Source organism: Cephus cinctus, unplaced genomic scaffold (assembly GCF_000341935.2).
Source record: "Cephus cinctus unplaced genomic scaffold, Ccin1 Ccin1_scaffold0215, whole genome shotgun sequence".
In the NCBI taxonomy this organism is placed as follows: Eukaryota; Metazoa; Arthropoda; class Insecta; order Hymenoptera; family Cephidae; genus Cephus; species Cephus cinctus.
In genome coordinates this window covers 1,539,829-1,566,436 of record NW_014332933.1, presented here as the reverse complement: position 1 = coordinate 1,566,436, position 26,608 = coordinate 1,539,829, and the positions used below count along the sequence as shown (strand labels likewise).

The window sequence follows — 26,608 nt, the reverse complement described above, 5'->3', positions numbered from 1 at the left end:
CTTTTTCTCTCGAGTCATCTGAACCCCACCCACCCACCCTCTCAAGTTCTGGCACTCTTATTCGCAACGTTACTTTCTTGCTGGCTCATCCGGTACCATCCGATTCATCCTTACACCCCCCTTGACTGCCATATAGAGCGTCGAGCAATCGAGCATGTCGTGCAACCCCTTTTGTTATGTCTTCCGGTTAGGATTGCAGCTTCGCGCTTTCCAGAGAATTATCTGAAACTAACTGTACCTCATGGGGTTTGCTGTGTCAGCTCGAGTAAGGGATGTTGGTGGAGAACAATTCGCATCTGTTTCTACGGTTGGATTGTATGGTAACAATTAGAGGGATGCCGAAAGCCTGTATTAGTAATGGGTTTTAGCACTTTTGGGTTATCCTGGTACAATTTGTGAGAGACGGGTGAGTCGATATTGAATTTTAAAAGATTTTTAATGCGAACATTTTGCAGTTAAAAATTGTTATAATTGAACTAATTTTTGCAGGGAGTTTTGATACTTTGTATATTTTTGTTTTTAAGGATGCCATTATTTTATCTTTATGGCGTTCGAAGAACTGGGTGGTTTGGATGCTGATTCCAGTTCGTGAATATTGCGGGGATGAAATTTTCTCTTGGTGGAATTTTCAGAGCAGGCTCGAAACGAGAATCGAATTTTTTTTCTGTTTTAATATTAAACTTGGAGTGGCACGCGCATTCCTCTCTGAAAGTCCAATCCGCAGCTGTGCCGTATTAGCAGGGAAATCAATATGAAGCACGTGTGTAGAACGGACGTGAACCTGATTCTCGAAGTACGTATGCTTATAGATATATAGGATAGCTTGTTAATACAGCTACGAAAAATTAGTTTTTATAAAGTCCTTCTGCTTTTTATCTTTATTTAGTTACGTATTTTTTGCCCAAAGGCGTAATGGTCTTATGACAATTTTTGTAATGATACTAGGAGAACATTTTAAAAGGTCTTTCGCGACATCGGGTTAGTAATGCTTTCTTGAGTCAGAAAGATAAAGGGACGGGACATGGGGTGCCATAGGAGTTCCTTTGGTTGATTTAGATATAGTGCGAAGATACAGACTTACGAAAATTCTAGTCAAGGAATTGGTTCACGGAAACTAGAGAGAATGTACTACGCGAATCAGGTTACGATGGAAAAAAAGTTACTTCAGTTATATATTAAAAATGACGAAGCTTCGATAAACTTTGTTCGCAATTTCACCAAGCTGGAAGTTTTTCACTATTTTCAATGACTTCCCCATTAGACGACAAGTATACTCGTAATTCGAAAATGAGTTAGAATCCTCACAGGGAGTCAAACTCATTGCGTGTACTTGACACAGTTAGACGAGCACCCATTTTTTACTACTACATATTTGCTACTCATAATTTGGACGAAATATATTTGAAAAAAGAAATAAATAAACTTGACTCTCAAAAGCATCGAAACTCTCATTTTTACTATAGCTAAATTTCACTAGCGAGAAACTTGTATCCGTTGTTCATGTATTTACTCCACGTTGAACAGTATACCTAGGATAAGTTCCAACATTTACTGACAGTACTGTAAAAGTAATTACATCTCTCTTGGATGCGTATGGATGAATAAGGACACAGTGTTGGTGACAGTACTGCCAGTAACATTCGGAACATACTTCGAGTCTCGTAATGATAGAGAAGTAACTATAAACTTATTGCTACCTCGATTTATTGTCAACGATTTCACAGAGATACGTCGTTGCCGATCAACACACTATTTTCCCGTCGTTCAATGAGCGATTGAAAAGTAGACAACTAACTCACCAGTGATCCTTATTTCAGGTAACAGAATATATAGTTGAATCCATAGGTACAGCTGCAACCTCTTGGCTATTGCGTAGTGCCATCAATTACTGAAGCTGCTGTTCTAATTAAAATAAATAGCCAGTCTAGTGTATTCTCCCAAGCGGCTTGTCTAGTTTACGTATTCTCCATCTTTTTGTCATCTGGTTACCCATTCCGCCGCTAGATGCCACATAACTCGAGTGGCGCTCCAGTCGCAATCATAATTCAGTTTACTTTTCTCGAGCACTGAGAAAGCCGGGCGGAAACTCGTTGTTATCCTCGAGAGTGTATAGTCAGCTGTTTGCGTGCTTTCAAGAACAGCAACGACAGAAAAATAAAAGTACGAGGAAACAAGACGAAGTGGAAGAAGGGCAAACAGTGCAACGCGAAGAGCCGATGAGAGAATCGAAGCGTCCTTGTTTCTACAATACCAATTAGTCGTGCAGAAATGATAATATGTACTGCAGTAGGTAACTCTATCATACCGACTAGAATTTTCTCCAAGCTCAGTAAGTCCTTTAATACCTATCTTATTAACATTGTAATCTAACCTCTACCGTCAGAATGCCAATTGCCGTTCAGAATAGTAAAAGACGATACTTGAATTATACTTTGTGCTTCTCAAGAGACACGGCATCCATTTTCCATGAATGAAATTCCTCTGGATCATTACTCAGATCAGAACCCTCGGTTTTACGTAGCAATGCCAAATTATTCGCTACGAATCTTAACCCTTTTAGCGTGGCATCCCTGGATACGCGAATTCCCTACGGAAATATCTGACAAGATTTACAGTATTATCCTTTCTCCCTAAAATTTACTATCGAATTATAGTCCCAGGGTGCAGCCCAGATAAAATGCATTACCTTACGGAAAGGCTGAGAAATAAGTTATACAAGAAAAATAAATGATACAAAATTTATAAGAGCAAGGAAACAAAAATTGACACGCATCATCACTCTCTCTAGCCATTAGCAACTTCTTCCTTATTCTACAGCTGTTCAAGTACTTGTGCTCCTCTTTAAACACAACTGAAGCACGATACAAGCTTTTTAAGCAGCCACATTAGTTTAACTACTTCCATTTCAATCAATTTTCAACCTGAATACCTCCTGCTCTGCTTTTTCATCTAAATACCCCACAAGAATTCGCTTCAAACTCAATAAGATAAATAGTTAAAATACTTGGAGTTTCTAGTCTACCCAAGTAGCATACTGATCCTGAATTTTTTTAATTTTCACAAAACAACCTTTCTTTCGAAAGTTGCCTGTTTTTGCATTTATGGAAACAAGGCCTTTTCCATCTCCACGTCTACAAGAGATGCTCATGTACGTACCGACTCGTGGACTTGGAAGTAAGAATGTGTTAGCAGCCGGACGGCACTGAGGCCATTGAGTGAACGTGGCTGTTGGGTAGAGTAAGAAGTGAGCGACCCTCTCGCTTAATGCACTTATAACTAAATTATCTTCACTTGTTGGGAGGACCCGCTTGACATCTCGTAGCGTTCAAGAGAATGCGCAGGATCGTAAATCCTGCAGGATAGGAGGACCCCCTTGCTGAGTAAGCGTTTATATATATATTTTTTTATCACAATAATTCACTCTTTTTTCTCGTTAACTCTGTCAATACACGACCACGTACTACCGGTAGTTTCATTACGAGCGACACATTGCTATTCACGTATAAATATACACATGAAAAATTGCAAAAAGTCATGGTGCGAGGATTACCGTTGAATGTTAATTATTATTAGTTATGTAAAGAGTGTACCGAGCTCGTCCGATGTCGAGGCAGGAATACAAATAATCTAGTTTTCATATTCCTATCGTTTGAAGTTACCTTCGCTGGATGAAATATTTATGCTGCCACGGATGGAAGTTCGTTCGCTATATACAAATATACGCTACGTGCTGAACTATGAATATTTAGAAATTTTACCAGAGAGTATACAACGAGATGAATTTTGCTGTCTTCCAACGTCAGTATACGCCGAGGGTTTAATTATCTTTGATAAGTTCTCACGAATATTGGTTCCAATATCGTGAGAAAATATCTGTCCCCGTTAATACGTAAAACATTGACTCGGTGCGCATGCGCGACAACTGTCATATCTTTCCGTACGAAAAATAATGCCGTAACGTAGCGCCATGCATAGCGAAGCTTGGACCGATGAATTTGACAAGACGTGTAAAGGGGATATCAAGTGAAATAAAGAAAGGAGCAAAGAAAAGATAAGTTTTCTAGAAAGTGGCAGAGCGCCAAAAGTATAAACTATCCGTGGGCGCGTCAATAGCGACGGCAGCTTGATTTAAGACGAAAGAACAAATTTTTCAAGTTCTTTGCAAGTCGCAGGCCCAGCTATGGTATCCTGGGAAATGGACGGGAAGACCTTCTTCGGTCTTTCAGTCTGCCCTCCCCTTACCTCATTCTCCTATTATCTCGGCGATTCTTCCCGACTGTACCGACCGACAATCTTTTCACTCGAGAAACGAACAGCCGACTACGCGGTCATGGCGACGAACAACTATGTGTCCTACGAAAGGGTATTAACGTCCTAACTCATTTTCACCGAAAATTGAGTTACAATGACATCAGATCGTAGAGCTGCCAAAGAGGGGTGTGTACATTGTTGAGTGTTCGCCGAAGGAGAGAAACCGTCTCGCCGACCCCTTCAATCGGGGACACCACCTCGTTACGTACTGATGGAAAATTCCAATACAGCCGTCCCCCCTCTTTACTTAGTTACGTTTATTTTATAGGAGCACAACGCGGCTATAAGAGCCGAACGTTCGTCGGGGTGAAACGACAAAGGGAAGAGGGAAGAGAAAAGTTTTTTTTTTTTTTGTAAGAAAATATTTTTTTTTACTCGACGAAAAAATTACGAGCCTACGTTAATTTAATTCGAACGTCTTTTATTGATTGTGAAATTCTTTGTTGGCCTCGATCCGAATTATATCACGCGCTCTATTTCGAAATGCCATATCGGATTCAATAAAATACACTTTGACACTGATACTGGTTCTCATAAAGGAACATGGACTGTTACTGATTCTGGGTAAGTTTGAATGGACTCGTTATAGCTCATGCGAACTAACTCGAGCTATGCTCGGTGCCGACTTCGCGAAACGTGGTCGCTGGTATTTTGAATTGAATATAGAGTCTTTTGCATAATCAGGAGTTACATAGAGATATCACTGGCTCGGAATTATATGATTGGCTCGGGGATATTTCGTAGGAACTGGGGATGATTTTCTTAGTGAAATTGCATAAATCGACGATGGACGATGCTGCGGGAAATTACTGCGAACGATCTTATGGATGGGATATCGGGTCACCATGTCCTAATCGAAATTTTCATTTTATTAAATAACACTGTCTAATATTCATTGGCCTTTAACTGTATTAACCAAAAAAAGGCAACTCGGCTCAGTGAATTCGTTTCGAAGAGCTTGCAACTTTTCCAAGGTCCACGATTCAAATTACAAGAGTAACGAGAATCCAGTGTCATCCCCTGCGGGAACTATAAATTTGGGTGAAAAAAAAAAAAAAAAAAAACCGAGTCTCCGACCATACATTCTGCCGGGCAATACGCGTCAAAATTTACGTGGTCCTCGCGCCCGGCCACCATATTGAAAAAGTTTCGGCGGCCAAGACGTTAAGCTTTACAAAGTTAAAAGTCAACTCGCGGACCTGTAGGCAATCGTTATTTTTATCAGAGCGGAGCGTGATTTCCTATTCTGTTTACATTGCGAATATTGACTCGCTCCGTCCTTCTTCCTTTATGCGAAGAGTCACAGTGAATTTCTGCGATAGGGAATTGTATTTTTTTTTCTTTTCTTTTTTTTTTTTTTTAATTTCCCCGTACAATGATTACCGAAGAAAAAAGAATGAAGGCAAATCTTCGTAAAATCGCCGAAAAAGTCACGTGACTCGAGGCGAAGGGAAATGAAAAGAAAAAAGAAAAAGAGAAACAAGATCAGAGTTCGCGGTATCCACTTTACAGTAAGAACAGCTTTTTGGTTCCGCGTAATTGCACGGCACTCGCTCCGGGGTAGCCGCGTCGTTAGGAAGACATTTTATCGCCAGAGGTGAGACCAGAATTCAACGTGTGTCATCCCAGATTCGGCAACCGGGAAGGAACTCGCTTTGTCATTCAGCAACGTGACTCCTGCTCGGGTCTCCCGGTGCAATAATATACATAGCCACGTATGTTGGTAGGAGGGTATCGTAAGGAGAAGCTACGTTGGATTTACGGGCATCCGCAAAAATAAATAGAATTCTCAAGAGTCACTGATTTCGTTGCAGCGGAGAGGCTAAGCCCTGGCAATTTCTTTTTATTTTCATCCCCTTCGAAAGGGAGTGGACACCAAATGGGAGAAGAATAGAAATAAAAGAGGAGATTAGATATCACGTGTCAACCGCGGACGGTCGGTGGTTTTTGAGAAAAAATAAAAAATGCAATTTTTTTTTTTACAGATAACACGTCAACCGTTATCTATACTGATACGTAACCGGATGGTCTGACCTGGTTGGTGGCTGGCAACAAAATGGAAATGAGGTCAAGGAAAAAGTTAATTAACAGAAACTTGAATTCCTGGATGCTGGGAGAAGAATGGAGCCGCATAGGCTATTATGTATCTGACTAGGTGCATTTATACAGTCACAGGCAGTATGGATATTGGAGTAGCAGACGAAAGGGTTGAAGGTATGCGTTTACTTTACAAATACAGCAATTCCCTAATTTGATATCCATTGATTATGTTATGTGGTTTATATTTATTCGTATGTTATGCAGGGGCAGCAAATGTTACATGGAGAAGACCAATTTCATCAACGGCAAGATGTGTAGAATAACAGCGAGAATCCACCCCAGGAAAAATTATTATTAGAGTTACAATTCACTTTCGTTCCGTTCCAATTAGTCTAATAATCCTAATGGCACCAAATACTAATTTTCTTGATTATCTTTTCAGAAGAAGATACGACCCCGTCCTCTCACGGTTACCTTGCTGCTCGCCACGATGGAATAAAACCACAGGATGCATCATTTTTCAACGAATTTTTCGACTGGCTGTACGTGTCCGCGAGGAGACACGCTGCGCGACAAAGAAAATAAGAGAAGGAAATTTTATCCGAAAATAAAGAGACAAAAAGGAGAGGAACCCTTTGGTGGTACATTAATCGAGGCAAATCTCATCGACGTCATGCCACGTTGGATGAAAATGCAATCGGCAGCTTGGCGGAGAAGGAAAAATGAAACGCATGATAATAAAGAAAAAAAAAAAGAAGAAAAAAGATCGAAAAAGTGGAGTAGACGGCAAAAATAGTGCAAAGAAATTTTTCACCTCTCTACGCTCGTTTTGCGCGAACCACACATAAATATGCATGACGCGAACGTGGGTGTCCGTTTGCGAGCTTCATGAATTTCTCTCTGTGTTATTACTTTTAATATAAAACTCGTAAAAGGAGAAATAGAGCAAAAACAAACGAGCGATAAACGATGCATGGCTACGTAGCAAAAGCATGTGTGTATTACACGTATGCACGTATGCATAAAGTTGGGTATACGAAGGGAATGATGATTCAAGCAAATATAACGCTAATTTACTGTATGCTCGAAACGGTAGAAGGAAAAAAAAAACAGTGGCCACTTTCTGCAAGGTGCGAAAACAGATTTCACTAGAAGAAGAAAAAAAAGATACCATCTAGGGATTTTCTAGACGGTACCAATTTTCCATCTATCTCCGAACGACAATCGTTCCCGGTACCCAGAGGTATCTCTCCAGGTCAGCGGTGCCTCCGTATTCATGCCAGGAATTTAACTTCCGGTAAAAAGAACGACGTGAACCGGAATTGACGAGCTTAGAACGAATTCCGCGGTGTTCGATGGAGCTTGGAAAAATGCGTCAAAATACAACACGAAAAAGTCTGGGAAAAAATTAATGTGGCATCTAATAAAAGAGCAAACCGGAAACTGGATAAAAGTTTGGCGATTCCAGATGGCGAGAATGAAACGGCGTGGGGAGGAAACTTTTTAGAAAATAAGTTTAAAAAACTTCTATACAAGGCAGAAAGATTCGAACGAAATTTGCACTAGAATTTACATATATGTATAAGACTTTTAAAACTCCTTTTGTACTTTTTAACGCTTGCGAAAGGAAGTCTTATTTCACTGGCACTGTTGCTATATGTATATACAACATTTCCTGGCGGCAAATACAAATTCAACGCGGCAAATGTCTGACGTATAATTCTTGTTAGGATTATAGGGGAATATCTTGTTAGCAGATAAGTCTTGCGTAACCCTTGAAGTTAAAAGGTGTGATACAAAGACGTTATATTATTATTATATATATATATATATATGACTGTATATTATATACACGTGTTTTTATACAAGGGTAGAGTGTACGAAGGTGGGAACCCCTGTCGCCCGACCGTACGGAATTTCATTAATAGCCATAAACAAAGCGCGAGACGAATAGCCAAGTTATCGCGAATCGTAAGAAATACAAAAAAAAATACATCCGAGCCATTCGAAGAGCAAGAATGGTGGGAAACAACAGCCGAGCTGAAAGTCGCGTAAACCCCTTTACCTCGAGAACAAGAGGAGCTCCGTTCGACGTATTGTTCTCTGTATCTAACGAGAGCCAACCTTTTGCCGTGCTAAAGGCTCCATCCATTAACAAATAAAGGAAACTTCCTTCACTCACTCTCGCCTACTATGCAATAGCCAAATATATAAATACACGTATACAACCCCCCAGAAGGTAGACACTGTATGGTTTTAAATACAAAGTCGCAAAAAGTACATCTAACGAACACAAAAGAAAAAAAATGGTTATCAAATCCCAAAATTCTATTATGTTTTTCGAAAAAAATGCAAACAATTTTTTTTATCACGATTATTCATTACAATAATAAAAAAGACCCCCGAGGTATTACGTGAGTCGTGAATTAAAGGATTTTTCCAAAATATTGTAATGCCAAGTGAAATGAAAATCCAAGACAAATTACATGGTTCATGGGATAACCAAGGGGGGCTTATATTCGTGGGCGGTTGGGAGTTATAATAAATTGTGAGTAGATTTGGTAAACTTACTCACTTTTTTTTTTTTTTTTCACCTATATTTGCTACCGTTTAAAACTCGATACAGTACAAGGATTTCCGCATAAGACACGTCTATAAGTTAAAATGCGAAAATAACGTAAAGCCACTCGCGGCTCTATACCTTTGATATCTATATACGTTATATAGATATACGATATCTATCTATCCGTATCTATACAGACTGTATATCTCTACACGGGAAACGTGTTCGCGCGACGGCCGTCGCGATGATACTGCGCCCTATTGGACGGCCCTGCGCAAATATACCAAGGCTCCTCTCCACCGCGCCCTAACCTACAAACTACCCCCACTTACGAAGCCACCCCTTGCCTTCTTCAGCGGCAACCCTTGCGCGCGCCATACCCGAAGCGTCGGACCCGAACCCGAAGTGAGGCCGAAGCGAGACCGCTTTGTGTTTCCGGATGCAGAGTCGTCCACCTTCTGCAAGGTAGGCATCCCTTCTCGTACTTTTTCACCCTTAACTCATAGTTTCCTTAACTTCAGCTTTTTCATCAATTTCCATTCATCCAATACCCCACAGTCTGGTAGACAGAAATTTTCAGCCTTTACCTTCGACCCCCGAATCCTCACCGGGTACCACCCACCATCCCTTATACCTGACTCCTTTGTTTTGCGCTCAACGCGCGTACGTGACGCGCTGTGTCAGAATTTAAAATGAAGAATTTAATTTTCTACGTATCAACCCCCTATGGACCCGTAATAACTTTTGTGCCTTTATCATTATTATTATATCGACTCGCAACAGTCATTGCCAATTTCAGTTACGATTATCCAACCCCCTATATTTAACTTGGAAATCGGTACAATGCCTTCCCGGCATCGTCCCCTACCGAATACATCAATATAGCACGTTCTATAAGGAGGAACACACACCCATTCAGCCTGTAAATACGGATTCCTCATTTCCTTCCTGTTTCACTTCTCTTCGCAGTGTAAATCCCAGTGATTGAGTGTGGCTCCTCTCCGGCTACTCAAAGGGGTTGACCCATATTCAGCTAAAACTTTAACACGGCCGACGCTCGTTACATCTCCGAGACCAAAAATTCTCCCTGGGCTTTGATCGAACGTAGGACGGACTAGTGACAGAAGTTATTACGGACTGGGTATATCTTTTGTCGGTGGTACTTTCGATGCCGAGTATATATATTTTTTTCTTTATAGACCATCCACTCCGTTCTGAATATTTCGCGTCTTTTTCTTCGAAAAATTCATGCCTTGGAATAGTTCGGCTTTAATTCTTTCTACTTTTTTTTTTTTTTTTAAATACGTACAGTTCTTACTTCTGTGATCTTTCGAGTTTCTTGATTTGCTAGCATTATATATATATATATTTTTCATTTTCCCTTGGAGACCCCTACGTAACTGAAGGGATGCTGGGTCTATACGTGATCTGGAGGTTTCCAATGTTAAATTCCTATTGGTAGCAGCCCGAAACGAACTGGTTGAATTGTTTTGTTGAATGGGGATTTAGCTTGTGTCTGTATTTATATGTATATAGGCGTATGTACGCGTACCAAACATTGATTGATAATAGCTATAGGTTAGGTATGTGTATCCTTGAGAGTGAGTGAGACAGTGCGAGAGGGATAGACAGGGAAAAAGAGACGCGGATTAAAAACGATTACGAAATTTGTCGAATTTCCAAAAATGTTAAATTTCAATTTTACAAGTTGAAGTTTCTGATGCCTTCATTATAAATTATCTCGTCGAGCGGTTAATTAATTTTGATCATCTACCATTTTCAACCCTTTTCCACTTACTTCTGTATGACTATGCAATTTCAAGTGCGGTAATTGACCTGACACTTTTCAAAATTCAATTCTAATTTAAATATAGATATATATATAATGCTGACACAGACGAGTTAATTCGACACACGATTGTGAATCCTAATTTGCCGAGAGAGTTTGCGATTTCGCGTGATCGAGCTTGATAGTGGAGATTGGGAACTTCTGGGCGTATTCGGATTGGCTGAGAACTCGTATAAAGGAGAAAGAAAAACAGAAGGAATGAAAACGACTGGGAGAAGCATTAAAGGAATTTAAAGTAATCGAAAGGATCAGCGGACCGAGGAGCGAGAGTTCGATTACTGCGAACCAGGGGTATAAGAGGGTCTCGCTATCAAAGGGTGAATAACAAAGGGCTTAAAACGTAAAAAAAGACAAATCTCCAAGTTTTTGGTGGTTTTCAAGGTATCGTAAAGCGCTTACGCATTCCGTTAGGTTGACCCAATTAAGAAACAATGATGCTTATCACGTGGGTGACAAATACAATTTTTGTTATTTCGACGTCACTTTTTTTTACTTTTCATTTTTATTTTTTACCTTGTATTTTTACTTTATCGATATCTTGGGTTATAAATTTTCGTAATATTATTATTATTTCAATTTTCATTTCTTATCCGACACGTGGAAGGGATATCGAAAATGTTTTCAGAATTACATCAAGTCCCTTACGTATTACGGTCTGTCGAGTCTTCGGAATTGGCTGGAAGTGACAGGCAACTGTCAAAGCGTATAGGATATAAAGGATCGAAGCAATTTTTCGAAAAGCTCGAAAATCGATAAAACTGCGAGATTCATTTAAGGTATTACTACGGTAAACTCAAAATCGCGTAATCGAGCTGAAATTTGTTTTACGTCTAATTTCTATAGCAGTACAACCCTCTACAAATTTTTAACACGACTCACTCATCAGTTTCCGAGTATTTCCGAGTTAATGTCAGGACTCGTAACACGTATTCCCTATACCTGGCCAATGAAACGCGCATGGTCTTTTTTATTGCATTTGACTCGTCCGCGTAATTGCGATGAAAAACTAGCATGTGCCAAAGGAAAAAATTAGGAATTTTTTAGATTTTTAGTCAGAACTTCTTACTCATAGGATTTATTGATAGACATGAAAGAAGTTCGATATTTATTACGAAATCTCTCGTACGACGGCTAGACAGAAAAGCGTTATGGCAACATTGCATTTGAGACTGTACTCGGTGTATATACGTATACACCACTAGATCCAATGTACATTAGTGCGCGCCTATCGATGCAGGGATGGGCGTGTGCGAGTGAACTGTACCGGTTCAAAAGTTGACGCTGGATTGTTCAAATCTTACATTGAAACTTTTTTTATTTTTCGGTCCGTAGTAATAACCTTAAAGTTTTCGTTGGCCAATTCAATCGGCGCGTCTATGAATGAAATTAACACCGCGAACCAAGTTGTGGACAATTAATGGGATAATTATATGGGGTTATATACTGCTCTATATATAGATACTCATTTAGTTATCCTACTTGACGTTAAACGTTATCACAGTCCTTACCTTGGAACGACTATTAAGGCCACTTGGGTTATACTACAATGAGGAGAAGGCATTAGAGCTTCTAGAACAAGGCAGGATTGGTACATGGGATAATAATAAAGGTGAATAAAGAAGAAAAAGAGAGAAAGAATAATTTTGCGAAAAATATGGAAAATACAATGCGCCCGAAATTTGAGGTAATTTTCAAATTTATCATTCGTAGAGTCCCGCGCACGCCGCATATAACCAAGGCAAATAGAGGCCAGGTTGTCACGTACCATTGAATGCGAGTGGCTCGCGCAGGAATGACGTTTATCAAAGTCCAATTCACAGTGTGCAAGTCCGAAAGAAAAATAATGCACGAGAGCCTTCAAAGTCCGAATTGAGGATAATGAAAAAAAGGTAACCCGTAGGAAAGTAGTAGCTGTGAGTTTTATGCAGTTTGAAAATGCAATAAAAAATATTACGAGGTACGTGTAAATTCGCCCTAATATACAAATTTATCGTTAATTCGTATTTTCTTGTGATCTTACTCAAGGACTTAAGAGCAGAGGTAATTTTCCTCAGTGACCGAAAATAATCTGCATTCTCGCGATCGTTTCCAGTACTACTTGTGACTTCGGCATTTTCCCACGACTTCCAGCGTCTCTGGTGTCCCACGGGAATTCAGTCGAAGCGTCGTCGTGGGTCTACATGATAGAATCTTCCAGACAGAAAACCTTATTGTCGAAGCCTTGACCGTAAGTCTGGATGAAATTCCATGAATGTCGAAGCGTCCCGTAAAATATTCTTATTGCTTTCTGGTCGGTTGATCTGTTTGAGGTTAATTGAGAAAAATTAGGATTCACGTAAGGTTTGGTTGGGTCATTGAAAAAGAAGAGGTATTTTTAAAAACAAAGGCCTCGTTATTATATGTACAGGCTGTTGATTTTAGCTGAATCTTAAATACTCCCACGTATACGCAATTTGCTTATTGGCATAGTATTATTATTCCAAGAGTTTTCGTGAACCTTTCACAAACCGAAGGGGAGAATTTGCAAATGATATCAGGCGCAAAATCTTAGTCAGACATCGTTATCTCGTACCTTTGCTTAAAGGACTGAAATTTTTTGCCAGAACTTACTACTCTTATCTTCTCGTGCACTGTGCGATTAATTAGTTGATTTTGAATTTACATTCGAGTCTAGGCACGCAGATGCTGTTTAAACATGTCACGAGGTTATACAATTTCCAAAATAGGTCCTCGTATACGTCCAATGAAATAGTACCACATTAAATGTTAATTTGTTAAATGATTTTTATTTCTCGACATACGTAAATATATATAGTCACGTAAAAAAATAAATCTGAACACTCGAACACCTGAAAATTTCGTTTTTAAATTTTTAACCTTAAAATATAATATCCAAATTTTTTACTCGTTTTATAATAATAATTAGTATCCTCCGCAAAATTTATCTTAGGCAACACGCTTATGGGTTTCTATGAGAAGATTAATGTATTTTCAAAAAAACTTATTAAACTTTAGCACGCAAGACAAGATCGAGCTTATAGAGTAGTAGAGGGTATTATGTCGCTCGTCCTTGATGCACCGAGAACTGTTGGCAAGGATGATCAACGAACTGTCAAATTCGAAAATGTATTTCATATGGAACGAGCACGGAGAAAGGGTGGTATGATTTAATGGCTGGCTTTTCGTTAATGCTTACGAAATACACGGTAAATCTGTAGATTTACAAACATTTGTCAAAATTTCAAATAACCGTATACATATACTTGCGTGGGTATCCCAAACAATAGGTAAATAAGAGATGCGAGACAATTGATAAAATTATTTCAGTCCCTTGAAATCCGCTGTCGTCGTTGAAATTATTACGATGCTTTTACTGAAATATTGTTCTCGAAACCTTTCGACTGACATTTCAACGAGCTTCTACCATTCGCAACGCCTCGATTACGCTTACTTACAATTACAAATTTTGCGATTGTCGCTAAAACTGTTTCACCGCATTATCCTTCTATTTATCTATATCTATATATTAATAATTACAAAGCAGCCGTCTGTCACTTAAATTTACATAAATTTTACGTGAGCACCCACGTTGTTCTGCAAAGAATTTTTTTTTTAACGTAAACCCAAATTCGTGTTTCAATCGTGGTTTTATCATTCGTTATGACGTACCTACCGTGTCGTTGTTCTTTTAAAGTCGTCTACATCGAGATGAGAGAAAGCGTATTTTATCATTTCGAAAAATCTCATGCTCGCGTTCCGTCTCTTTGTACTAGCCAGACGTAGTAGACGTTTCAATATATTTTTTGATACCGAGGTAGACGTGTTCGAAATGAAAAAAAAAATAAAATTAATAAATCAGGAATCATTAGGCATCTTATGGAAAAAAAAAAAAAAAAAACATCCCCTCGCAGTCGATGTAATAATAGAATAGAGAGAGAATGAGGAAGAGAGGAAGTAAAATTATGTAGATCCATAACGTTCTCGGCAAATTTTACCTTCATGAAAGACCCGCCCGGTCGTGGGTTGGAAGTGAAAGATCCGTATTACTCACTATGAAAAAAAATTTCTCTCTTAAGGTAAAACAGCAGTGGCAACCTTATGGATAAAAAATGGCCGAGACTGTGCGCCAGTGAGATACACCGGTATCCTGTAAAATGCTCACGCGACCATCAAGTTAAGCCTAAACCCGTCAGAAGGTTTCCTCCAGGAGTAAGCCCTATGCGAAAAGTACACACCTACTACGCAGGTATTATGGCTGTATAGCTAAAACGAAGGAAGTATTTTTTGATGAAAATATCATGGGATCCGAGCAAGCCTTTTCTACTTCCTTTTATTCCTACCATTCCTCCATCCTTGAATACGGCACAAGAAAAATTACCTTCGACGCAGTAAATTCGTTCCGAACCTTTCAAATGTGTGCATTAGAAAAAAGTAAAATAATAAAAACGAACCAGATCATGAACGCTCTCCCACGCGAAGGTGCATCTAACAATTATTTCGAATTAAAAGAATCCTTTGATTTTGAGGTTATGCCCACGTCCGTTCGAAATGTAAATTCTACATGCAATTAGCTAGATTGGAACTTTATTAAGCAACAGGTGGTCATGAAATAATTGGCAAAAGTACAAAAAGGAATATCAATAAAGCCACTGGGTAAATACGAACGATAAACATTATATTCAATAAACCCTCAGATATATACGTGGGTCAGTGTAATAAACGCTGAACTGATTTTTATCGCGATCAACCTCCTCAAGTAACAATTCTAACCTATCGCCGCCACCTAAACAACTTTCGTCACGAGTCCTAAGAGATAAAAATGGCATCGAAAATCGTTCAGTATATTTTTAGGCCAGACGTATACATGTCCCTAGTAACTCTTTGTAAAGTATAAGAAAAATATGTCCGTGCCGTCGAGTAACACGCAACAAGCTAGCACGTAAGTTGTTACCATCCAAAAAACGTCAAAGGCATGAAAAAAGAAAGTTACTGCTCGTATTCAACCCGGGTATAATCCAAGTCTCTATGTCGATAAACGCGAGTCCCCGCAAACATGGCAAACATTAGCATGTTCACTGTGGTTACCAACCAGAAGGAAGACTTTTATCCAACGTTCCTATGGCCAGCGTAAATACATATTTTCATAGGAAGATATCAAGGTGACAACGATATCAAAAAACATTTTCAGACTCGAGAGCGAGGGACGTGGATGCTTCTCCATTGAAAGTATCCTATACACGAAGAACCCTCTTGGATATAAAAAAAAAAAAAAGAAAAACGAATACTTACGTGGTAGCAAGACGCACGTTTACCTTCCATACAGAAGAGTAGACAGTGACAAAGTATGAGAAGACACCACTCCAAGGTCCCTGTCGTTTTCTCAAATGATTACATTTTGGAATCGCTGTTTCACTGAAAACTCACATTCCCCAGTGACTAGCTTTCCCCAGTATTATTTTTCCAAATTGTGATTTTCTCCGTAAATCAGATTCCTGAACTGTGTGAAGTCAGTTATACGCGAGCATGAATTTTGAGTAAAACGATTCGAGAATGTGATCGTCGAGGGAAGTTATAGGGACCCTACACTTTTCTATTGGCTCGTCGCAAGAGATTCAGCGAGATGTGTTCTTAACAATTTATCGAAGCATAGAGTGAGCATCGGTTCACTGGTTGCAATGGGTAATCAGGTATATCGTGTATCTCTTTGCTATCAAACCATAAAAGAAGAAAAGCACAAATATGTTCAATGATCACAGCCATGATTTCCCTCTTACGGTCTCTATTGGTACCTATTTCCGCCGCTGCTAATGGTCTATCCCATGGCGTTAGTCTATGGCGATGTTTCTAGTGGCGCACTCTAGTTACAAGGGGTTCACTCGTCCAAGCCTTTTTTAAAAGTTAACGAGCCGTGCCTCTACCGCGTTCTGTTCAGCCATACATACGCAAGCATAGGTTAGTTCGCGTAGGGTAGAACGCGAGAGACATTGCACGGATGAGATGTTTCAACTACGAGACTCAAAGGACAGTTAACACCCTTTTGCTGCTCATAGCCGTACGTTCACGCGGGACATCCTCTTACGTGGCTAGAGAATCCTGTCCCTGTGCACGTGTGCTCATGTGTCGAGCAGAGAGGCTACCTAACTCGGCTTAGGCAAACAAGCTGTTAATTAGTATAAGGTTCTAAGAGAATCGTGCATCGGTTCCATCACCTCGGATACAGCAAGTGAGTGGTCTCCCTAGACTGGCTATACGTAGGTAATACACATATGAGAACAAAAAACACAGGTTATGTTCCGTCAATGGAATCTGAAGCGATAGAAATTATTGTTATAAAATAATATACATTTTTATAAGCGAAAAAAAGGGCCTTGTAGGCTTCCTCAATTTATATGGGTATACATAGAAGTAGGGGTATAATATTTTAATTGATAGAAAGTATAACGTTCGTTTTCAGTTGAAAGTGTCAAAGTTCTTGTGCGACTTACTAGAATTTTTTTAATCTTGCACATAACCTAGTCCTGACACGAATAGTAGACACGAAATTATTCTTTAACATACAATATGAAATATGTCATGCGAACAATCGCCTGTCTTTTGCGTAACCGTACGCGTTTCTTTATCAGATTCGGGGAGGTTAGATGTTTTTGACAAAATTATTTCGTCCATGTTTACCCTACAGCTTACAGGTACGGATTGACTATGGGTATATCAATAGTACGCATATAGGGCACTGTAAAGAAAAGTCCTTTAGATACAATAGGATACGAGATTTGCCCTATTTACACTTAAGACAGAAGTAGTAGGAGCTGGGTCGAGTCCTAGAGAATTGAATAGGGTCGAATCGACTGGAGGAATAATAGAAGAGTTACGCAAAGTAGAACGCCATGGAACGTTAAATGGTCGAGGTTGCGTTCGAGGCACTGATGGAAGCGGGGATTAGATGAAATTTACGATGGTACTCGATTAAGAATAAACTTTACTTTAGAATTTGATTAACCCACTCAGTTAGTGAACTTTTCATTTCGTCCGGTAACGACCTTATCCGCACGTTAAGTACTCCACTCGTAATCCAATTTTAATCCGGTTAATACGACATTCTGTGAAACGACACAGACTGAGAATGATAGCTAGGACAAATGCATTATAGAGTATTACAGTAACGTATAGTCTATTTGAAAGTAACTGCAGCTTAAAGTTTCTAGATGAAAATTGCTACTGCGCCTGTTTATTCGAATACTTACGAAAATATATAAATATTGATAATAGAAACACAAATAGATTCTCACCAATTATATTTTTATTGTTTACTGCCATTTTACGAATTTCAATACATGTAAACCCAAATACAAATTTTTATTTTATGTTTCAATTCATAAAACACAATGTGGCCCTACTATCTCATAATAAAACATCACGTACCAATTTTAACCGATCTGACGTACCACAAGTTTCACGGTACCATTGATTTATCAGTCGACCACCTATATATATATTCATAAGTAATAAATTATTGAGAACCGGAATAAACGTAAGAAAAGTAGTTCGGAAACGTTCTAGCAAGCATCCCAGGAGGTACCCGTAACATAACCTATAAATCCGAAAGAAAAATCTCAAAGTAACGAAAAAGTAAAAAAAAAGAGCGGTTGGCCGCCTGTCGAGAGCGTATCTGCTATATACACGTGCAATATGAGTTTGTATCTTTATAATAAAAAAGAAATTAAAAAAATGGCTAAAATATACCACCATCCGTTTATCCATAGTACGTTACAAAAGCAATTACCAAGTAACTCGCAAAAGCCATTACGTTACATGTTCTCTTTTACGCTTGCGAACGTGTAGCAGACTTAGAGATCAGCACTGATGTACATATACGTATATATACCTAAATACGTTACACGATTTCACATATGCTGTATCCATAGCACATACGTAAAGTTTCACACGGAAGCTCGTACGTGGTTTTGGCATCACAGAAAAGAACGAAAATTAGAGTCAAGACAAAAGTTGTGTATGACGTGAGAAAAAGAAAACGGCGATATACCAGTCAACATATATCCACCGTTATACATCATATTCCTTGGAATGCTTAGACCTTACTCACAGGAAGCGAGTAACCATTCGTCTTGCCAGAGCAGCAGGGGGGACTAGTAACGAATTAAATAATAATCACTAAAAGGACAAGTAAGTACGTTACGCGTAACACAGAAATATCTTTGCCAAAAATTTAATCAAGATAAAATTCTTTTTCAGCAACCACAACGGGCTACCCAGGAAAATGCTCCTACCTGTTGTATTAATTGAACGATATGAATCTGACCTAAATACGTAGAGAGCCAAGTACTCGCACGTTACGAAGTGCACACAGTAGTCAAGCATATCGAGTGTACGTTTTGGTTTGCATACACATAGGATGAGACTGATTTATGCTCCACGATAGCGTACCGTTACTAAATCACAAGTGCATCTGTACCAACAGGGAATTTGGATACGTACTTATTTCCTGTGGAGTTTTCGAAACAGGTATTCCAGTTTACTTTTATTTCTTGCATTCAAACATCATTTCCACTGTTGCCTTAAACTCCTAAGAGACCTCTTCCTCTATCCATGCAATCTGTATATCTAATATGTAATACCTGCAGTCTACACAGGCATTATCATAGAGTTTTGTACGCTTGGCAGGAATGGATATTTCACGGCATCCTCTTTGTCAATTCATGTGCGACCCCTCGGACGTTATACTTTCAGGATGTCTCGCACTGCCTGGTTTGCAAAATTACTAAACGAATTATTAACGCCACTGATAAAGGTAACGCCAGTCCCCTTACGGTGTCGTATGCTCAATCTAGCTAACGTAACCTCACACGATCCCTTTACAGTACCTTGCGGTTGAGGTGTCTTCAGCTTACACTCTACTTCTCAAATCGCTTCTGCATCCTGACTTCACTCCACACTTCGCCAACGTGCATAATAATCCCATCGATGAACTTTAAGCGCGGCTGGAAGCCTAACGAGAAAGAGAAAACTTCTTTTACGTCACGGAAGACTAATTCTGCAAAGAGGAATAAGGTGAGCGTAGAAAATTGATAAATAAAACAACACATTTTTTTAATGTTCTTCTTCTTTTTCAGCCTTTACTCCAGTTTATTATTATAATAGAAAATTGAACCCAGCCGCTGTTACCAACCTTGTGCCTTTGAAAATTCCATCCTGACTACCGTTTTATGTGCTGCCGCGATTATTCCATTATTTTCGCGTGTACTGTGCTAATTAATAACGATCCAGGGGTCGAGGAGACTTAACCTGCTTTTAAGGGCGAAAGAGAGATAAGGTACAAGAGGTCCTGACACTTGGGCAAAGTTTCTATATCGTGACGACCTGCATGGTTTTACATGGTTAACTCGATATAACTCGTTTACGATTTGGAGGGTAGGCACAAATTTATTTGAAATACCAAAAAAAAAATTGATCTAAAGAAATTTTATTTCAGGAGATTCACCCTTTGTATACCAGACATTACCTTCAAGGCGTTACAACGTCTTCCGGCCTTCCAGAGGTTTAACGGTTTACGGTTTAGTTTGTGATGTCAGGTAGTAGGTCTTGGTACTCGTAAGAGGTTATGTTACTTAATTGTTATGGATTGTTGTTTTGGTCGAATTTCTTTTTTATCTTCACTTCTTCTTTCTAATACATACTGCTCGTTTATATACACCTGTCTACTTTATACCAAACTTGCACTTCGATAGCAATTCGATTACTCGGAAATGTCTACTACTACTGGATAGTACTACTCCTTAGCGATTCACCTCTTTAAATGCAATTGCTGCTCCAGTGCATTGTTGTAGTAGTCTGCTAGAATGACTCCAACACAATCCTCGTTAACGTAATCGAACTGGAGAGCAGAGAAAGGGCAAAATGAAAATAGAGAAAATCACAATTATACACTTTTATTTGATTATAATACCCAGGTGCGTGTACATTGTAATTATGTGCATGCAATTTTATAATTATTACCTGATACGTTTATGGGGAAAGATTTTTTATGGGGCTGAAGTACCGTGTATAAAGTGAGCGAGGTAAAATCTTGGAGCTTAGGGTAATCGGAAACTCATTTGAAAGACCTGAAGGCCTCATACATAAAGTGATCAAGAGTATTAAATCCTGAAACGTCAAAGAGAGTTAGGACTGGCAAGGGATGACTGTCGGGATTATATCCAGCACTAAGAAATTCAGAATCATCGAATTTAGTATCAAGGTATAGAAATAATCTGAGGTGATTCTTTTTTTTTTACAGCGGCAATATATATCATCCCTTTTGGAATAGACGTATGAGGCAGCATGATAAAGAGGCAAGAACAAATAATACATTGCTTCCTCCCAACCTTTTGCATACTTAATTCCCTTGCTTAAACCATCATTTTCTACACAGCGTTGACAATGTGGAAAGTGCATAGATCAGGTACACTGTTATTTAGTTGTGTTATATATATTATATATATTACTTATCCTGCACGGCTTAATGGTTGTGGAAACGAGTGGCTACTCACGTAAATTCCGCAAAGTCCAATGCACGTGCTGCACTAGCAATTAACACGACTGTGAAGTTTGCAATTTATTTTTTTTCACTTTTTTTCACAGAAAAAAGTTCAAGACAATAAATGTTGCAGTAAAAAATCTATTTACGTTAACGATCGTGTCCTGTGACATGGTTGTCACATTTTTTAGAAATTGGGTCGAGCTTCTTTCTTTCTGCTAGTCATAGAATAAAAATGCAATTTCGATTACTTTCTTGAAACGGCCAAGAATAATTGGCGCTCTTAGCTTTGCTTCTTTTTACGGTCCACCTGCGCTCGCTCGCCGTCTCCATTCTTCAGGAGGAACTGCTGTCTCTGATGTTGTCGGCAAGCTTGATTAGGTCTTCAAATCAGCAGCGGAATGATCAGAGGGTGAGTCTCTGTCTCGAATAGGCTTTACACGTGTTAGGGTACGCTAAGCTTATAAGGGGGATGAAAGAAGGTGGTCGGAAGGGAGAATTAAGGGAAGGGGTAAAGGAGGCTGAACTCGGGTGAAATCGGGTAAAAGGGGCTTCTACGAAGAGGATGGCTCACATGCTGTGCCATGAAATCGGCTGGGCGATCGGGCGTACGAATTGATCCAAAGGATGAAGCGTGCTCGAGTGCACTCAGTGTAAAATGCCTTGATAAAGGGTTAAAAAATAGAGGAGAAAGATTGAGTAGATCTATATATATATATATGTATAGCGCTGGTGTATTATAATACAGAGTTGTCTAGTTCAGTCACACCAGTCGGACTGGAGAGGGATGGTTCGTAAGGAAAATTGAAAAAAATATAAAATCAATATCGATCAATATTTCCCAATAAAATAAGTCATCGGTTTGATCGATGAATGAAAAAAAAAAAAAAAAAAAAATGATCAATTTTTTTAAGATTTTCAACTTTCCTATACTTGCAGCGAGTGCGAGAGAGACAGAGCCATCGGGCTTCGCGTGGATAAGACAAGGACGGATGTACCGATTGTCATAAATCGTGAGTAGAGACCTTCGTTCGTTTTAAGCTTGCATGTTTATTGTCCGATGACAATGTTTTTAATTTTGAAATTATTTATAACGATATCTACGTATGAGAAACGACGTTTCAGGTGCTCTCGTGAAAGCCTTCGACACTTTTTTCGTTATCTTTCTGCTTTCCCCAAAGGGCAAAGTAAGTTTCGCAAATTGGAAAATCTGCCTGACGGGATCTCTAGTGGTCCAGCCGAGCTGAGTATTCTTATCGGCGATGCGAGAACTTTCGCTTGCACAAATGATCGATGTCCGCCTTACTTTTCTTTTTCGTCCTACTTCCTTTGTATCTTTCCTCCTCTCTTCGTCTCCACTTGTGCGATACGCTCTCGTCTGTACGTTCGGTTCTTTGTGCATAAATTTTTATTGGCGCCAGGGGATCGCCATTCTTGAAATCTTTTGGATCTAATTTTTTTCCACTTTTTCCCCTCTCTCTTTTTCTCTCGTGCAGCCTCTTCGAAGGAACGGGTACGATAACGAGGGTAATAATTTTTTGGAATTGTTATTCTTACCGGTGCGCCACGGTCCCCATGAGAATTTCATGGAAATACTGAACGTTTTGTGACACTCGCTTCTCCTTTGGAAAACCGCAAAGTCTTTAACTTGGGGAGGTTCGTTTTTTATTTTATTTCATTTTACCTCACGAGATTACCCATTATTTCCTGCCGATTCTTCGGACGTTTCTTGACTTATTCATTCCTCATTATCATTCCTGATATTCACATTAATCACAATGGATGTCGTAAGTACATTACTAGATACCTATTGGACCACGTAAGACCGAAGCGCACTGCACATGTATTCTAGAAAATTACCAATTAATTTACACCAGCGATTTTTCCAAGTTAATCAAATTTTGAAATTAATCAGTTTTTTCACTGCTCAGATTGGTAATTCCTAAACAGAATTTCATACTATTCATTAAGTCTCAAAGTGATCACTATACACCGCGTGGACTGTCCCGTTAACGAGTAGTGGCGATTTCTATGTTCTCTCTATAGGCAGAATTAACAGACTAGGAGAATATTGTTCAAGGATCCCTTAGGTACGTTAACACTTACATATGATGATTTCGTAGAACGTTACTGTTCATCTTAACTCAAAATCAGTATAGATATATCCATGGAATATAACCTTTTAATAACCAATAAAGCTGTATATACATATACATATGTGTACATTATGGCAGTCGCGCTGGCTTCGCATAAAATACTTAACAAAGGTTAAATTGCGAATAAATACGTAATATCGTTTCCCGTGTCAGTCCTCATGTCTCCCCCAGTGACCTACTGCCTATATATTTCAGTGCATAATTTAAACCGAAGAGACGGTGAGCGCGGAAAGTGAAAAATCAATGTAAAATTTGGAGACATCAAGTTTCATTTGACTTCACCTAATCGAAGTAATAGTGATAAGAGCAAGGAAATTGAAAAACATACGGAATCTGACGTCACGAAGGGGTGACGTCATTTTCGTTTCATACAGTTTTACTACTTCTGGTAAAATGTCAGGTGCTTTACAATGGTAATAAAATCACCGTCTTTTATCCACAAACGAGTTTTCAGTTTACCATTACGATGATGCCTTGGGATCCGATAACTAATAATGCCTTATCTATGTAAAGGAATGATAAGTCACGTGGGTTATTTAACGTGGAAAAAGAAAAAAAAAAAAATGTAAGCAGGGACGAATCGTTTGTTTCGTGACGTTTGGAACTTCCGGTTTTAATTGAAATTCGAGTAATTTCGGTATCCGGCTTGTTTACTTGGAACTCACGTTAATTAATTTCAGGTCCAAATATCACACTGAAGATCTTGTTCGCCATCGTCTAACGCCATGGAAATCCATTATCATTACCATTAGGCTACTATTACGTAATTGGCTGTAACGATATTGCTAAAGGTCATGGTGGACAGAGAGAGGACTCGGTTGGGTTTAAATTATTTGTAATTAATTTCCTTTAAGTGTAGCATCTATTGACGGCAAACGTACCACTTGAAGTTAGCCTCTCCGATTTCTGTGGTAATGCCATCTTCAGGTGGTACGTTTGCTGGTAATATGACTGTGTTTAGCAGATGATGATAATAATAATAGCGCCTTTATTGTCAGTATCTTACAGCCAAATAATGAGAATCAGTTAAATGTATATCTACTTTATATTCTGATCCACACAGTTCAGCGTCGGACTTTCTCCCAGCTTTGGTTGGACCTGCAATTGGTTTTTTTAAAACACTTTTTGACTCCTTTTCTTGCACAAATGTAGAGGCAGTTTCTTAATATTTTTTCTTCAATCTCATTATAAAACACCGCGTCGTAACAAATGGGTGTACGCCGATAAATAAGCCGTTGACAGTTGACGCTTTTCCACGATGCTTCGGACGCCACTAAGTCATTGCGCAATGCTCGAGCTGGCAGCGCAGTAGTGGGGGAAAACTCGGGCGACGAATTTCTTGGAATCTTATTCGCCTAACCGCCTTTACTATCTCTCTTGTTACAAGGTAGCATTCTGTGGATGATATTTGATTGTCAAGTATACACTGGTAGTTGGAGAAACTCTGTTAGCCAATGGGATAGTATAGGGTTGACGGATTAGGGTCGAAGAATAATGTTCCTGGCTGCGTATACGGGACCCGGGGGTAAACCTGAGTCACATAAAGGATGTAACTTGGTTGAAATTGCTTGACCAATTTGTCCAAGTATGCCAGTTGAGGCTTGATAAATGCGAAAGTACTCTAGCCCTTTTGCTACGTGTGGGCCCGGTTTGTTGGCCCTCGGTAGTTATCTGAAAACTGTTACTGGCCAATGTGGCAGCCCCGTGCGGTTACATTCGTCCACATCGGCCGCGCCAGAATTTCCATGTACTGCGTAGATGAACCTGGCGTTAAAACCGTAGGGTGTATCTGGTATTTTCATATGATATAAATATAAGCCCTTTCATTTGACAGGTTAATCACCTGCGATGTATTTCAATTTCGTTAAAAAACTTTGTCATTACTCAATTTCGTAATTGAATATCCTATCAGCACGTTGTTGAAAAATAAATATTAAAAAAGGTTAACAAGGGTAAATAAATGTTGGTTGAACAACAGCGTTTCTTCTAAATTTCAAATGGGACTTCTCTGATAGGAATTGTTGAGCGAACGGAACGAAAGTTTTTCAAGTTTCGCAAAGCCTCGGTTCGGACTGTTATTTTATATAACGTTATGAAGAAAATATATATTTACGTTTGGATTTCTTGCTCCACAAAGACGTCCACTTGGCGCATTACGAATAACGTAACCTTTATAACATGGTTTATATTTTACCCATACACGGTTGCTTATCTACAGTCGGTAAGAAGAGTGTTTGGATTTATGTATATGTATATATATATGTATATATTGTTTTTCTAACTCACCAAGCTCGACGATATTACGAAGGTGCTTGGTCGTCTCTTTTTTTCATTTATTTCCCTTCTCCCGTCGCATTTTTTACTACCAGACCGTCGACGCCGAAGTCCCTTGAATTTTAAGCGAGTCGTCCTGTCGTTTCTCCTTTTTTGCCACCGTTCCCTCCGGTCAAAAAAAAGAACGCTACACGTCACGACGCTTGGCGAAAATAACGCGAAAAAAAATAACGCATGTAAACCGACTCGACAGTAAAAGTAATACATTCGATCCTATTCCACGGTGATTTATATCCAAACGATAGCATTTTGTTCCGTATTCGTTTCTATACTCACTATATATATATTGTAACGTAATTCTTTTAACTTATGACCCGACACCGATAGCAAAACATACGAGAACGACTATCTTCAAGAAGCAACCTACGTTACCTTCGGCCGTCCAGCCGTCGTTCGTGCATCCGCCAGTCAGGCGGCCGCCAGCCAATGTCCACCCGTCGTTCGTGCATCCGCAAGCCAGGCGGGCGCCAGTCAATTCTTTTTTCACCGGGAACTGACGAGCCGGTATAAACTGGGAGTTGGGATGGAACAGGCCCAACTCCACCAAGAACGAGAGCTCTGACGGAACCTATCAGAAGAGGCGATAGCTTAACGGATCCTGTCGATTTTTGGGGACGCGTAAAATCGAGAAACGCAACCGTAGGTGCTGATCTTTGGGGTCGCGTAAAATCAGCAAACGCAACTGGATACACGAACGGGAGCGGACGGTTACGGAAATGCACGGCCGCTCAGGCTGCTGGGTTTGAGGTAGAGAGGGTCGGAGTAAGAGTCCGGCAAGTAGTGCCAGAGACAGAGAGCGACGAACCGAGAACGTATCAGGACGA

The 26,608-nt window shown here is 39.4% G+C and overlaps 1 protein-coding gene and 2 long non-coding RNA genes across 11 annotated transcripts in view; 2 read left to right on the top strand and 1 right to left on the bottom strand.

The window, feature by feature from the left end:
* LOC107265260 overlaps nt 1-8,886 on the top strand; it is a 35,102-nt gene extending 26,216 nt beyond the window's left edge. For 3 of the 6 annotated variants that reach the window (XR_001537166.2, XR_003058987.1, XR_003058986.1), the window contains exons 2-4: nt 6,297-6,525; nt 6,616-6,710; nt 6,794-8,886. This is a non-coding gene — a long non-coding RNA (uncharacterized LOC107265260). Of the gene's footprint in view, nt 1-2,036; nt 2,330-3,083; nt 3,381-6,296; nt 6,526-6,615; nt 6,711-6,793 lie in introns of those variants that run through there. The other 3 variants (XR_003058984.1, XR_003058983.1, XR_003058985.1) reach the window with 3 other exon arrangements.
* LOC107265259 (1-phosphatidylinositol 4,5-bisphosphate phosphodiesterase epsilon-1) overlaps nt 1-9,180 on the bottom strand; it is a 59,251-nt gene extending 50,071 nt beyond the window's left edge. For 2 of the 4 annotated variants that reach the window (XM_015734535.2, XM_015734540.2), the window contains exon 1: nt 8,927-9,180. The gene's annotated coding sequence lies outside the window, so the exon portion shown is untranslated. Of the gene's footprint in view, nt 1-1,799; nt 1,871-8,922 lie in introns of those variants that run through there. The other 2 variants (XM_025082376.1, XM_015734536.2) reach the window with 2 other exon arrangements.
* A 5,838-nt stretch (nt 9,181-15,018) lies between these two features.
* Nucleotides 15,019-26,608, top strand: part of LOC107265257 — a 16,976-nt gene continuing 5,386 nt past the window's right edge. Inside the window, exons 1-6 of the long non-coding RNA XR_001537162.2 lie at nt 15,019-18,944; nt 19,014-19,283; nt 19,443-19,569; nt 19,640-19,829; nt 19,892-20,189; nt 20,251-20,350. This is a non-coding gene — a long non-coding RNA (uncharacterized LOC107265257). The remainder of the gene's footprint in view (nt 18,945-19,013; nt 19,284-19,442; nt 19,570-19,639; nt 19,830-19,891; nt 20,190-20,250; nt 20,351-26,608) is intronic.